The following is a 14,996-nucleotide window of genomic DNA, read 5'->3' on the forward strand; positions in this document are numbered from 1 at the left end:
TGGAACTAAATGCCATACCTCATTCCTAGTGAAATTGTTGAGCTCCTCTTGCATCGCCACCACCCAATCCGAATCTTGGAGTGCTTCCTCTACCCTGTGTGGCTCAATAGAGGAAACAAACGAGTAATGTTCACAAAAATGTGCAACACGAGATCGAGTAGTTACCCCCTTATGAATGTCGCCGAGGATGGTGTCGACGGGGTGATCTCGTTGGATTGCTTGGTGGACTCTTGGGTGTGGCGGCCTTTGTTCCTCTTCTTCCTTGTCTTCCTCATTTGCATCTCCCCCTTGATCATTGCCATCATCTTGAGGTGGCTCATTTGATTGATCTTCTTCTTCATCAACTTGAGCCTCTTCCTCATTTTGAGTTGGTGGAGATGCTTGCATGAAGGAGGATGGTTGATCTTGTGCACTTGGAGGCTCTTCGGATTCCTTAGGACACACATTCCCAATGGACATGTTCCTTAGCGCGATGCATGGAGCCTCTTCTTCACCTATCTCATCAAGATCAACTTGCTCTACTTGAGAGCCGTTAGTTTCATCAAACACAACGTCACATGAGACTTCAACTAGTCCGGTGGACTTGTTAAAGACCCTATATGCCCTTGTGTTTGAGTCATAACCAAGTAAAAAGCCTTCTACAGTCTTAGGAGCAAATTTAGATTTTCTACCTCTTTTAACAAGAATAAAGCATTTGCTACCAAAAACTCTAAAATATGAAATGTTGGGCTTTTTACCGGTTAGGAGTTCATATGATGTCTTCTTGAGGATTCGGTGTAGATACAACCGGTTGATGGCGTAGCAAGCGGTGTTGACCGCCTCCGCCCAAAACCGATCCGAAGTTTTGTACTCATCAAGCATGGTCCTTGCCATGTCCAATAGAGTTCGATTCTTCCTCTCCACTACACCATTTTGTTGTGGCGTGTAGGGAGAAGAGAACTCATGCTTGATGCCCTCTTCCTCAAGAAAGCCTTCTGTTTGAGAGTTCTTGAACTCCGTCCCGTTGTCGCTTCTTATTTTCTTGATCCTTAAACCGAACTCATTTTGAGCCCGTCTCAAGAATCCCTTTAAGGTCTCTTGGGTTTGTGATTTTTCCTGTAAAAAGAATACCCAAGTGAAGCGAGAATAATCATCCACAATAACTAGACAGTACTTACTCCCGCCGATGCTTATGTAAGCAATCGGGCCGAATAGATCCATGTGTAGGAGCTCCAGTGGCCTGTCGGTTGTCATTATGTTCTTATGCGGATGATGAGTGCCAACTTGCTTCCCTGCTTGGCATGCGCTACAAATCCTGTCTTTCTCAAAATGAACATTTGTTAATCCTAAAATGTGTTCTCCCTTTAGAAGCTTGTGAAGATTCTTCATCCCAACATGGGCTAGTCGGCGATGCCAGAGCCAACCCATGTTAGTCTTAGCAATTAAGCAAGTGTCGAGTTCAGCTCTATCAAAATCTACCAAGTATAGCTGACCCTCTAACACTCCCTTAAATGCTATTGAATCATCACTTTTTCTAAAGACAGTGACACCAATATCAGTAAAAAGACAGTTGTAGCCCATTTGACATAATTGAGATACAGAAAGTAAGTTGTAATCTAAAGAATCAACAAGAAAAACATTGAAAATAGAATGGTCAGGAGATATAGCAATTTTACCCAAACCTTTGACCAAACCTTGATTTCCATCCCCGAATGTGATCGCTCTTTGGGGATCTTGGTTTTTCTCATATGAGGAGAACATCCTTTTCTCTCCTGTCATGTGGTTTGTGCATCCGCTGTCGAGTATCCAACTTGAGCCCCCGGATGCATAAACCTACAACACAAGTTTAGTTCTGGACTTTAGGTACCCAAATAGTTTTGGGTCCTTTGGCATTAGACACAAGAACTTTGGGTACCCAAACACAAGTCTTTGACCCCTTGTGTTTGCCCCCAACATATTTGGCAACTACTTTGCCGTATTTGTTAGTTAAAACATAAGATGGATCAAAAGTTTTAAATGAAAGACTATGTTCATTTGATGCACTAGGAGTTTTCTTAGGCAACTTAGCACGGGTTGGTTGCCCAGAACTAGATGTCTCACCCTTATACATAAAAGCATGATTTGGGCCAGAGTGAGACTTCCTAGAATGAATTCTCCTAATTTTGCTCTCGGGATAACCGACAGGGTATAAAATGTAACCCTCGTTATCCTGAGGCATGGGAGCTTTGCCCTTAACAAAGTTGGACAATCTCTTAGGAGGGGCACTAATTTTGACATTGTCTCCCCTTTGGAAGCCAATGCCATCCTTAATGCCCGGGCGTCTCCCATTATAAAGCATGCTACGAGCAAATTTAAATTTCTCATTTTCTAAGTTGTGCTCGATAATTTGAGCATCTAGTTTTGCTATATGATCATTTTGTTGTTTAATTAAAGCCATATGATCATGAATAGCATTAACATCAACATCTCTACATCTAGTACAAATAGATACATGCTCAACAATAGATGTAGAGGGTTTGCAAGAATTAAGTTCAACAATCTTAGCATGAAGAATATCATTTTTATCTCTAAGATCGGAAATTGTAACTTTGCAAACATCAAAATCTTTAGCCTTAGCAATTAAATTTTCATTTTCTATTCTAAGGCTAGCAAGAGAAATGTTCAATTCTTCAATCCTAGCAAGCAAATCATCATCATTATCTCTAGGATTAGGAATTGAAACATTACAAACATGTGAATCAACCTTAGCATTTAGACTAGCATTTTCATTCCTAAGGTTGTCAATCATCTCACGGCAAGTGCTTAGCTCACTAGATAATTTTTCACATTTCTCAATTTCTAGAGCATAAGCATTTTTAACCTTAACATGTTTCTTGTTTTCTTTAATTAGACAATCCTCTTGTGAATCCAAAAGGTCATCCTTTTCATGAATAGCACTAATTAATTCATTTAATTTTTCTTTTTGTTCCATGTTAAGGTTGGCAAAAAGGGTACGCAAATTATCTTCCTCATCACTAGCATTATCATCACTAGAGGTTTCATATTTAGTGGAGGATCTTGATTTTACCTTCTTCTTGCCGTCCTTTGCCATGAGGCACTTGTGGCCGACGTTGGGGAAGAGAAGTCCCTTGGTGACGGCGATGTTGGCGGCGTCCTCGTCGTCGGAGGAGTCGCTTGAGCTTTCGTCGGAATCCCACTCCCGACAAACATGGGCATCGCCGCCCTTCTTCTTGTAGTACCTTTTCTTCTCCTTTCTTCTCCCCTTCTTGTCGTCGCCTCGGTCACTGTCACTTGAAATAGGACATTTAGCAATGAAATGACCGGGCTTACCACACTTGTAGCACACTTTCTTGGAGCGGGACTTGTAGTCTTTCCCCCTCCTTTGCTTGAGGATTTGGCGGAAGCTTTTGATGACGAGCGCCATTTCCTCATTGTCGAGTTTGGAGGCGTCTATTGGTTGACGACTTGGTGTAGCCTCCTCCTTCTTTTCCTCCGTCGCCTTGAATGCGACGGGTTGAGCTTCGGATGTGGTGGGTTCGTCAAGCTCGTTGATCTTTCTTGAGCCTTCGATCATGCACTCAAAACTTACAAAATGCCCGATAACTTCCTCGGGGGTCATTTTAGTATATCTAGGATTACCACGAATTAATTGAACTTGAGTAGGGTTAAGGAAAATAAGAGATCTTAGAATAACCTTAACCACCTCATGGTCATCCCACTTTACGCTCCCGAGGTTGCGCACTTGGTTCACCAGGGTCTTGAGCCGGTTATACATGTGTTGTGGCTCTTCCCCTTTGCGAAGCCGGAACCGACCGAGCCCCCCCTCGATCGTTTCCCGCTTGGTGATCTTGGTGAGCTCATCTCCCTCGTGCGCGGTTTTGAGCACATCCCAAACTTCCTTGGCGCTCTTCAACCCTTGTACTTTGTTATACTCCTCTCTACTTAAAGAGGCGAGGAGTATCGTTGTCGCTTGAGAGTTGAAGTGCTCGATTTGGGCCACCTCATCCTCATCATAGTCCTTATCCCCTACCGACGGTACCTGTGCACCAAACTCAACAACATCCCATATACTTTTGTGGAGTGAGGTTAGATGAAATCGCATTAAATCACTCCACCTAGCATAATCTTCACCATCAAAAGTTGGTGGTTTGCCTAATGGGACGGAAAGTAAAGGTGTATGTTTAGAAATGCGAGGGTAGTGTAGGGGGATCTTACTAAACTTCTTACGCTCTTGGAGTTTAGAAGTTATGGAGGGCGCGTCGGAGCCGGAGGTCGATGTTGATGAAGTGTCGGTCTCGTAGTAGACCACTTTCCTCATCCTCTTTTGCTTGCCCCCACTCCGATGCGGCTTGTGGGAAGAAGATTTTTCCTTCTTCTCTTTGTGGTGAGAAGAAGATTTCTTCTCCTTCCCTTTGTTGGAGGAGATCTTTTTCTTCTCCCTCCTCTTGGTGCGGGACTCTTCCGATGAAGTGCTCCCTTGGCTCGTAGTGGGCTTTTCGTCGGTCTCCATCTCCTTCTTGGTGTGATCTCCCGACATTACTTCGAGCGGTTAGGCTCTAATGAAGCACCGGGCTTTGATACCAATTGAAAGTCGCCTAGAGGGGGGGTGAATAGGGCGAAACTGAAATTTACAAATATAAACACAACTACAAACCGGGTTAGCGTTAGTAATGAAGAAACGAGTCCGCGAGAGAGGGTGCAAAACAAATCCCAAGCGAATAAGCAAGTGAGACACGGAGATTTGTTTTACCGAGGTTCGGTTCTTGCAAACCTACTCCCCGTTGAGGAGGCCACAAAGGCCGGGTCTCTTTCAACCCTTCCCTCTCTCAAACGATCCACGGATCGAGTGAGCTTTCTCTTCTCAATCACTTGGAACACAAAGTTCCCACAAGGACCACCACAAGTTTGGTGTCTCTTGCCTCAAATTACAAGTGAGTTTGATTGCAAAGAAAGGATCAAGAAAGAAGAAAGCAATCCAAGCGCAAGAGCTCGAAAGAACACAAGCAAATCACTCTCTCTAGTCACTAGGGCGTTGTGTGGAATTTGGAGAGGATTTGATCTCTTTGGTGTGTCTAGAATTGAATGCTAGAGCTCTTGTAGTAGTTGGGAAGTGGAAAACTTGGATGCAATGAATGGTGGGGTGGTTGGGGTATTTATAGCCCCAACCACCAAAAGTGGCCGTTGGGAGGCTGTCTGCTCGATGGCGCACCGGACAGTCCGATGCACACCGGACAGTCCGGTGCCCCCTGCCACGTCATCACTGCCGTTGGATTCTGACCGTTGGAGCTTCTGACTTGTGGGCCCGCCTGGGTGTCCGGTGCACACCGGACAGGTACTGTTTGCTGTCCGGTGTGCCAGTATGGGCGCGCCTGACTTCTGCGCGCGCAGAGCGCGCATTAAATGCGCGGCAGAGAGCCGTTGGCGCGGAGATAGCCGTTGCTCCGGAGTCGCACCGGACAGTCCGGTGCACACCGGACAGTCCGGTGAATTTTAGCGGACTAGCCGTTGGAGTTTCCCGAAGCTGGCGATTTCCTGAGGCTGCTTCTCCTTGGCGCACCGGACACTGTCCGGTGTACACCGGACAGTCCGGTGAATTATAGCGCGAGTGCCTCTGGAAATTCCCGAAGGTGGCGAGTTTGCGTTGGAGTCCTCTGGTGCACCGGACACTGTCCGGTGTACACCGGACAGTCCGGTGCTCCCAGACCAGAGTGCCTTCGGTTCCCACTTTGCTCTTTTGTTGAATCCAAAACTTGGTCTTTTTATTGGCTGAGTGTGAACCTTTTACACCTGTATAATCTTATACACTTGGGCAGACTAGTTAGTCCAATTGTTTGTGTTGGGCAATTCAACCACCAAAATTAATTAGGGGTTAGGTGTAAGCCTAATTCCCTTTCACCAGACCACCGAGGGGAGTTCCTTCATCCATCGCTTGCCGAACTTGTTGAGGTCGTTGTAAATCCGAGGCTTGAGCCCTTGTAGAATCATGCCGTTGGCACGCTCTACTTGCCCATTCGACATGGGATGAGCCACGGCGGCCCAGTCCACCCGGATGTGGTGATCCTCGCAAAAATCCAAGAATTTTCTGCCGGTGAACTGGATACCGTTATCGGTGATGATGGAGTTCGGGACCCCGAAGCGATGGATGATGTTGGTGAAGAACGCCACCGCCTGCTCGGACCTGATGCTGTTCAGAGGTCGGACCTCGACCCACTTGGAGAATTTGTCGATGGCGACCAGTAGGTGCGTGTAGCCCCCGGGCGCCTTCTGCAAGGGGCCGACGAGGTCCAGACCCCACACGGCAAAGGGCCAGGTGATGGGTATCGTCTGCAGAGCCTGAGCAGGCAGGTGGGTTCGCTTCGCATAGAATTGACACCCTTCGCAGGTGCGGACAATTCTAGTGGCGTCAGCCACCGCCGTTGGCCAGTAGAAGCCTTGCCGGAAAGCATTCCCGACAAGGGCTCGAGGCGCTGCGTGATGGCCGCAAGCCCCCGAGTGTATCTCTTGCAGGAGTTCCTGACCTTCGGCGACGGAGATGCATCGCTGGAGGATGCCCGAGGGGCTACGGTGGTAGAGCTCCTTCTCATCGCCCAGCAAGACGAACGACTTGGCGCGTCACGCTACCCGCCGAGCCTCGGCTCGGTCGAGGGGTAGCTCTCCTTGGCGGAGATATTGCAGGTACGGGGTCTGCCAATTTCGATCAGGCGTGGCCCCGCTCCGCTCCTCCTCGATGCGCAGTGCCTCGCCCTCGGAGGCCGAGGTTACCTTGGGCTGGACCGAGGTCGCCTCGGGCCGAGCTGAGGGTGCCTCGGGCTGTGCCGAGGGTACCTCGGGCTGGACCGAGGGCGCCTCAGGCTCGGGCGTGTCGTCGATCTTGACGGAGGGTTGATGCAGATCCCGGGAGAAGACGTCCGGGGGAACCGTTGTTCGCCCCGAGGCTATTTTTGCCAGCTCGTCCGCAGTCTCGTTGTAGCGCCGAGCGATGTGGTTAAGCTCGAGCCCGTAGAACTTGTCTTCCAGGCGCCGAACCTCATCGCAGTAGGCCTCCATCTTCGGGTCGCGGCAGTGGGAGTTCTTCATGACTTGGTCGATGACGAGCTGCGAGTCACCGCGGGCGTCGAGGCGTCTGACCCCTAGCTCGATGGCGATCCGCAACCCGTTGACCAGAGCCTCGTACTCAGCCACATTGTTGGACGCCGGGAAATGGAGGCGTAGCACATAGCGTAGGTGTTTCCCGAGGGGCGAGATGAAGAGTAGGCCCGCGCCGGCTCCCGTCTTCATCAACGACCCATCGAAAAACATGGTCCAGAGCTCCGGTTGGATCGGAGCCGTCGGTAGCTGGGTGTCGACCCATTCAGCTACGAAGTCCGCCAAGACCTGGGACTTGATGGCCTTCCGAGGGGCGAACGAGATTGTCTCGCCCATGATTTCCACCGCCCACTTTGCAATCCTGCCCGAGGCCTCTCGGCACTGGATGATCTCCCCCAGGGGGAAGGATGACACCACAGTTACCGGATGAGACTCGAAGTAGTGTCGCAACTTCCGCCTCGTCAGGATCACTACATACAGCAACTTCTGAACTTGTGGGTAGCGGATCTTGGTCTCGGACAGTACCTCGCTGACGAAGTAAACCGGCCTCTGAACGGGCAATGCATGCCCCTCTTCTTGCCTCTCGACCACAATCGCAGCGCTAACCACCTGAGTGGTCGCGGCGACGTAGACCAAGAGGGCTTCTCCGTCAGTTGGAGGCACCAAGATAGGCGCCTTTGTGAGGAGCGCCTTCAGGTTCCCGAGAGCTTCCTCGGCCTCAGGGGTCCAAGCGAAGCACTCGGCCTTCCTTAAGAGGCGGTACAGAGGCAGGCCTCTTTCGCCGAGGCGTGAGATGAAGCGGCTCATGGCCGCGAGACATCCCATCACCCTTTGTACGCCTTTTAAGTCCTTGATGGGCCCCATGCTGGTGATGGCTGCGATCTTCTCCGGGTTGGCTTCAATGCCCCGCTCGGAGACGATGAACCCCAAGAGCATGCCCCGGGGCACCCCGAAGACACACTTCTCGGGATTGAGCTTGACGCCTTTCGCTTTGAGACATCAGAATGTCACTTCAAGGTCGGAGAGGAGGTCGGAAGCTTTCCTCGTCTTGACTACGATGTCATCGACGTAGGCCTCGACCGTGCGACCGATGTGTTCGTCGAACACATGGTTCATGCACCGCTGATACGTCGCGCCCGCATTCCTCAAACCGAACGGCATGGTGACATAGCAGTACATGCCGAAGGGCGTGATGAAAGAAGTCGCGAGCTGGTCGGACTCTTTCATCCTGATTTGGTGATACCCTGAGTAGGCGTCGAGGAAAGACAGGGTTTCGCACCCAGCAGTGGAATCCACGATTTGATCGATGCGAGGCAGAGGGTAGGGAACCTTCGGACATGCTTTGTTGAGACCAGTGTAGTCTACACACATCCGCCATTTCCCCCTTTCTTTCTCACAAGCACAGGGTTGGCCAGCCATTCGGGATGGAATACCTCTTTGATGAACCCTGCTGCCGTTAGCTTGTGGATCTCCTCGCCAATCGCTCTGCGCTTCTCCTCGTCGAATCGGCGCAGAGGCTGCTTGACGGGTCGGGCTCCGGCCCGAATATCCAGCGAGTGCTCGGCGACATCCCTCGGTATGCCGGGCATGTCTGAGGGACTCCACGCGAAGACGTCGGCGTTCGCGCGGAGAAAGTCGACGAGCACTGCTTCCTATTTGGGGTCGAGCCCGGAACCGATCCGGATCTGCTTGGAGGCGTCGCCACTGGGGTCGAGGGGGACGGCCTTAACCGTCTCCACTGGCTCGAAGTTGCCGGTATGACGCTTCACGTCTGGCACCTCTTTGGAGAGGCTTTCCAGGTCGGCGATGAGGGCCTCGGACTCGGCGAGGGCCTCGGCGTACTCAATGCACTTCACGTCGCATTCGAACGCGTGTTCGTACGTGGGGCCGACGGTGATGACCCCGTTGGGGCCCGGCATCTTGAGCTTCAGGTAGGTATAGTTGGGGACGGCCATAAACTTCGCGTAGCATGGCCTCCCCAATACCGCGTGGTAGGTTCCTCGGAACCCGACCACCTCGAACGTCAGAGTCTCCCTTCGGAAGTTGGAGGGCGTTCCGAAGCAGACAGGAAGGTCGAGTCGTCCGAGGGGCTGGACGCGCTTCCCGGGAATGATCCCGTGGAAGGGCGCAGCGCCTGCTCGGATGGAGGACAGATCGACGCGCAGGAGCCTGAGGGTCTCGGCGTAGATAATGTTGAGGCAGCTGCCCCCGTCCATAAGGACCTTGGTGAGCCTGACGTCGCCGACGATGGGGTCGACGACGAGCGGGTATTTCCCCAGGCTCGGCACGTGGTCGGGGTGGTCAGCTTGGTCGAAGGTGATGGGCTTGTCGGACCAGTCTAGGTAGACTGGCGCCGCCACCTTCACCGAGCAGACCTCCCGGCGCTCTTGCTTGCGATGCCGAGCCGAGGCATTCGCCGCATGCCCACTGTAGATCATGAAGCAGTCGCGGACCTCGGGGAACTCTCCTGCTTGGTGATCTTCCTTCTTATCGTCGTCGCGGGCCCTGCCACCCTCCGCGGGTGGCCCGACCCTGTGGAAGTGGCGCCGAAGCATGACGCACTCCTCAAGGGTGTGCTTGACGGGCCCCTGATGATAGGGGCACGACTCCTTGAGCATCTTGTCGAAGAGGTTGGCACCTCCGGGGGGCTTCCGAGGGTTCTTGTACTCGGCGGCGGCGACAAGGTCCGCGTCAGCGGCGTTGCGTTTCGCTTGCGACTTCTTCTTGCCTTTCTTCTTGGCGCCACGCGGAGTAGACGCCTCGGGAGCATCTTCCGATGGGCGGCCCTGGGGCTGCTTGTCCTTTCGGAAGATAGCCTCGACCGCCTCCTGGCCAGAGGCGAACTTGGTGGCGATGTCCATCAGCTCGCTCGCCCTGGTGGGGGTCTTGCGACCCAACTTACTCACCAGGTCGCGGCAGGTGGTGCCGGCAAGGAACGCGCCGATGACATCCGAGTCGGTGATGTTGGGCAGCTCGGTGCGCTGCTTCGAGAATCGCCGGATGTAGTCCCGGAGAGACTCTCCCGGCTGCTGCCGGCAGCTTCGGAGGTCCCAGGAATTCCCGGGGCGCACGTACGTGCCCGGGAAATTGCCGGCGAAGGCTTGGACCAGGTCATCCCAGTTGGAGATCTGCCCCGGAGGTTGGTGCTCCAACCAGGCGCGAGCGGTGTCGGAGAGGAACAGGGGGAGGTTACGGATGATGAGGTTGTCGTCGTCCGTTCCACCCAGTTGGCAGGCCAGGCGGTAGTCCGCGAGCCACAGTTCCGGTCTCGTTTCCCCCGAGTACTTTGTGATAGTAGTCGGGGGTCGGAACCGGGTCGGGAACGGCGCCCGTCGGATGGCCCGGCTGAAGGCCTGCGGACCGGGTGGTTCGGGCGAGGGACTCCGATCCTCCCCACTGTCGTAGCGTCCCCCACGCCTAGGGTGGTAACCTCGGCGCACCCTCTCGTCGAGGTTGGCCCGACGGTCGCGATGATGGTGCTCGTTGCCGAGGCGACCCGGGGCCGCAGGCGCGGTGTTGCGCGTGCGCCCGGTGTAGACCGAGGCTTCCCGCATGAATCGGGAAGTCGCGTCATGAGGTTCCGAGGGGTATCCCGGCCTTCGGGAGGCAGAGCTCTCGGCTCGTCGGACCACAGCGCCCTCCAGGAGATTCTTGAGCTCTCCCTGGATTCGCCGACCCTCGGTGGTTGATGGCTCCGGCATCGCGCAGAGAAGCATCGCTGCGGCAGCCAGGTTCTGACCGACCCCACTGGATGCGGGTGGCGGCCTGACCCTGACGTCGTTGGCGACGCGGTGCTGGAGATCCTGGGGCAGGTGACGTATTTCTCCGGCCGGGGGTTGGCCCGCCCATACCTGCCCGACGTCCCGGCGGATCGGCTCAAGCGCTCCTACTCCCTCGTCGAGCCTGGTCTGCGCCCCGCGGACTTGCTCGAGCTGTGGGTCGTGACCCCCCGCCGGAACGGGGACCACAGCTAGCTCCCGTGGGATGTCAGCGCGAGGCACCGGCCTAGGGAGATCACCGTCCTCCGGCATGCCGAGATGATTGCCTTCGGAGGGATCCCCTAGCTCGACGTGGAAACATTCGCGGCTTGGGCCGCAGTCCTCGTCGTCGAGGCTGCGGCTACCGTCGGAACAGTCGGAGAGGCAGTAGTCACATGCGGTCATGAAGTCCCGCATGGCACTGGGGTTGCCAAATCCAGAGAAATCCCAACAGATGTTGGGGTCGTCATCTTCCTCGGACCCAGAGGGCCCGTAGGTCGAGACGTCCGTCAACCGGTCCCAAGGCGACCGCATGCGAAACCCCAGAGGGGTTGCACTCGCCTCTACGAGAGCGCCCGCCAAAGCAAGGTCGCTTGGCGGGTTGAGGCTGAGTCCAAATGACGTAGGATGGGAATCGGTCGGTACCTTTCGATCGACGAGCAGCGACATAGTCACGTCGGGGACTGATTGCACCGTCGCCTCAGGTACGAGGGCGACGTCCTGCAAGCTCTCCGCGAGCGCACTGGCGTCGTCCGCTTGCTCGGGATCGGCGTGTCGCGGGGGGACGGCGCTCGCCTTCGTCTCAAACGCGAGGTCGACGCCCGACGCGCCCCCCGTTGGGGCGCTGGGGACGTCGACTCGCTCGACAGCCGACGAAGCGCGGCCTCCCGCTTGGCCTTGGTTGCCCCGCCTCCTCCTCCGTAGGCGGGGGAGAGGACGGGGCGAGCTCGAATGTTGTTCTTCCACCACGCGGGGATGATGTTGTCGATTCCGCCGCCGGCGGGCGGGTTGTCGGCCGCCATTGTCGTTGTCGCGCGGCGGTGGAAGGAGTATCATGTCGTAGCTGCCGTCGAAGGACATGAACTCAAGGCTCCCGAAACGGAGCACCGTCCCGGGTCGGAGAGGTTGCTGGAGACTGCCCATCTGGAGCTTGACGGGAAGCTGTTCGTCAACACGCAACAGGCCCCTACCTGGCGCGCCAACTGTCGGCGTTTCGAGACCGGGGGGTCCCTGAGCCGACGAGTGAATGTGCCGCGTGCCCCAGCCCAGATGGGTCGAGCGCGTGGGCGAGCGCGAAGGGGGGAAGTGAGGTGGCCGGAGATGGGCGTGAGAGAGGTGGGAATCCCGCGGCCTTCGTGTTCGTCCCGCGCCCAGGTCGGGTGCGCTTGCAGTAGGGGGTTACAAGCGTCCACGCAGGAGAGGGAAGCGAGCGGCCTCACGCGAGCGCCTGTCTCGTCCTCGTCCCCGCGCGGCCAACCCTCTCTAAGAGGGCCCTGATCCTTCCTTTTATAGGCGTAAGGAGAGGATCCAGGTGTACAATGGGGGTGTAGCAGAGTGCTACGTGTCTAGCGGGGGAGAGCTAGCGCCCTAAGTACATGCCGATGTGGCAGCCGGAGAGATCTTGGCACCCAGCTGGTGTGATGTCGTGGCCGTCGGAGGAGCGGCGGAGTCTGGCGGAGGGATAGCCGTCGGAGCGGTTGAGTCCTTGCTGACGTCCTCCTGCTTCCGTAAGAGAGCTGAGAGCCGCCGTCGTCACAGGGCATGCGGGGCGCCATCATTGCCTATCTGGCGGAGCTAGCCAGATGGGACACCGGTCTTGTTCTCTGCGGCCCGAGTCAGCTCGGGGTAGGGTGATGATGGCGCTTCCTGTTGACGTGGCTGGCCCGTGCCCGAGGTCGGGCGACGTGGAGGCTCCTCCGAAGCCGAGGTCGAGTCTGTCTTCCATGGCGGAGGCCGAGTCCGAGCCCCTGGGTCGGGCGAGGCGGAGGTCATTCGGCAGAGGCCAGGGCGGAGTCCGAGCCCTAGGGTCGGGCGAAGCGGAGTTCGTCGTCTTCTAGGGCTGAGCCCGAGTCCGAGCCCTGGGGTCGGGCGGAGCGGAGTTCGTCGTCTTCCGGGGCTGAGCCCGAGTCCGAGCCCTGGGGTCGGGCGGAGCGGAGTTCGCCGTCTTCCGGGACTTAGCCCGAGTCCGAGCCCTGGGTCGGGCGGAGCGGAGTTCGCCGTCTTCCGGGACTTAGCCCGAGTCCGAGCCCTGGGTCGGGCGGAGCGGAGTTCGCCGTCTTCTGGGACTTAGCCCGAGTCCGAGCCCTGGGTCGGGCGGAGCGGAGCTTCCTATGGTGCCTTTGGCAGGGCCTGACTGCCTGTCAGTCTCACTCTGTCAAGTGGCACTGCAGTCGGAGTGGCGCAGGCGGCGCTGTCCTTTTGTCAGGCCGGTCAGTGGAGCGGCGAAGTGACGGCGGTCACTTCGGCTCTGCCGGGGGGCGTGTGTCAGGATAAAGGTGTCAGGCCACCTTTGCGTTAAATGCTCCTGCGATTCGGTCGGTCGGTGCGGCGATTTAGTCAGGGTTGCTTCTTAGCGAAGGCAAGGCCTCGGGCGAGCCGGAGATGTGTCCGCCGTTGGAGGGGGCCTCGGGCGAGACGGAAATCCCTCGAGGGTCGGCTGCCCTTGTCCGAGGCTAGGCTCGGGCGAGGCGTGATCGAGTCGCTCGAATGGACTGATCCCTGACTTAATCGCACCCATCAGGCCTTTGCAGCTTTATGCTGATGGGTGTTACCAGCTGAGAATTAGGAGTCTTGAGGGTACCCCTAATTATGGTCCCCGACAGGAATATAGATCAGAAAGAGGCTAGAGGCCCAACCTTACATCATGTGTCTCGTGTGTTTCACTGTCGTGCTTCTGGGAAGGGATACGGGTCTTCCACGACTTCTCGCGCCTAATCTGCTGACGGGAGGGAAGGGTGCGGATCTGGTGATCCGTGGTAATGTAGTTCTCAACACGTTATCAGCACGCTCTACCTCGACATTGCCGCGGGATTAGATCTGCAACAACTCTCTGTCAAGCCGGCAGGTCCTCCGGCTTAGCCGAACTGTCCTATGCGACAGCCTTTGTTTTTTTCCTCTACGTAATCGAGTGGTATGTTTACTGTTCTTGATATGTTGTTATGTTGTTATGTATGGACTGTGATGCATACGGGATGAACTGCGATCGCCGATGTACTTCTATGCACGTGAAAGCTAGCCAACGTCAGGCATGTGCCTGCGCCGGGCCGCGCCGCGCACCAGCGGCCGTGCTCGCAGTCTGCATCGCGTTACCACCGCTGGAGGTGGCGTCCAGCGTACCCACGCCGCGCGCCAATAGCCGCGCGTCGCCTGTGTCGGAGTCGTGTCCACGCCGGCAGTTACGCAGCATCTTGCGGAGATGAAGACCGGTTCTGCGTCCCTATTCTTGTGGGGAAGCGAGGAGACGTGCGGTACAAAATTTGGTCGAGCGCTGCATGCATGCATGTGCTCCTAGTCAAAGCGGCCGGTAGTTGAGAGCGCTGTGTATGTGCGGCGTCAGTAAATTTTTTTTAGAAAAACCACCAAATACGTGATTAAAGTGGCTGGTATTTATGCATGAGTGGGTCCCAGGAGTGATCGTGTGGGCGGACTGATCGCTTGTGCAGTTATGTGCATAGCTACATGCAATATCATTCTCTTGGTCGGGTCATCCACGTCTGTTTCTTGTCTTCCTGATAGCTCGCGAGGGATAAGAAAGAAGCAATTTGCATATGGGCCCTTTCTTGGTCGCAAGGCTCCATGCCTATAAACAGTGGCCGCATGTGCATGCAGCAACGCCTATAGGCCATCCATGCACGTGAGGTAGAGTACAACCATGCATTAACCCAAAAAAAGGAGATATTGTTTTTACTCTCATAAATAGAATCAAGCATGTTTTTCTATCGCAAATTCTACTTTAATTAATTATTTCCCGTAGTAAATAATTAGTAGAAAATGTATGCTTGATATGAAACAAAATGCCTTCTTACACTTAACCTGCTTATGCTTATGCATTAATTCTAGCATTTTTGTGGGCTTTATTCCCACAGTAAATAAATAGCAGAAATTTATTAAAATGCATGTGAATGTTATATTATGTATACTTAAATCGCTCTAAATATTTGCTATGTGTTGAGC

The sequence above is a fragment of the Zea mays genome, chromosome 5 (genome assembly GCF_902167145.1).
Source record: "Zea mays cultivar B73 chromosome 5, Zm-B73-REFERENCE-NAM-5.0, whole genome shotgun sequence".
In the NCBI taxonomy this organism is placed as follows: domain Eukaryota; kingdom Viridiplantae; phylum Streptophyta; class Magnoliopsida; order Poales; family Poaceae; genus Zea; species Zea mays.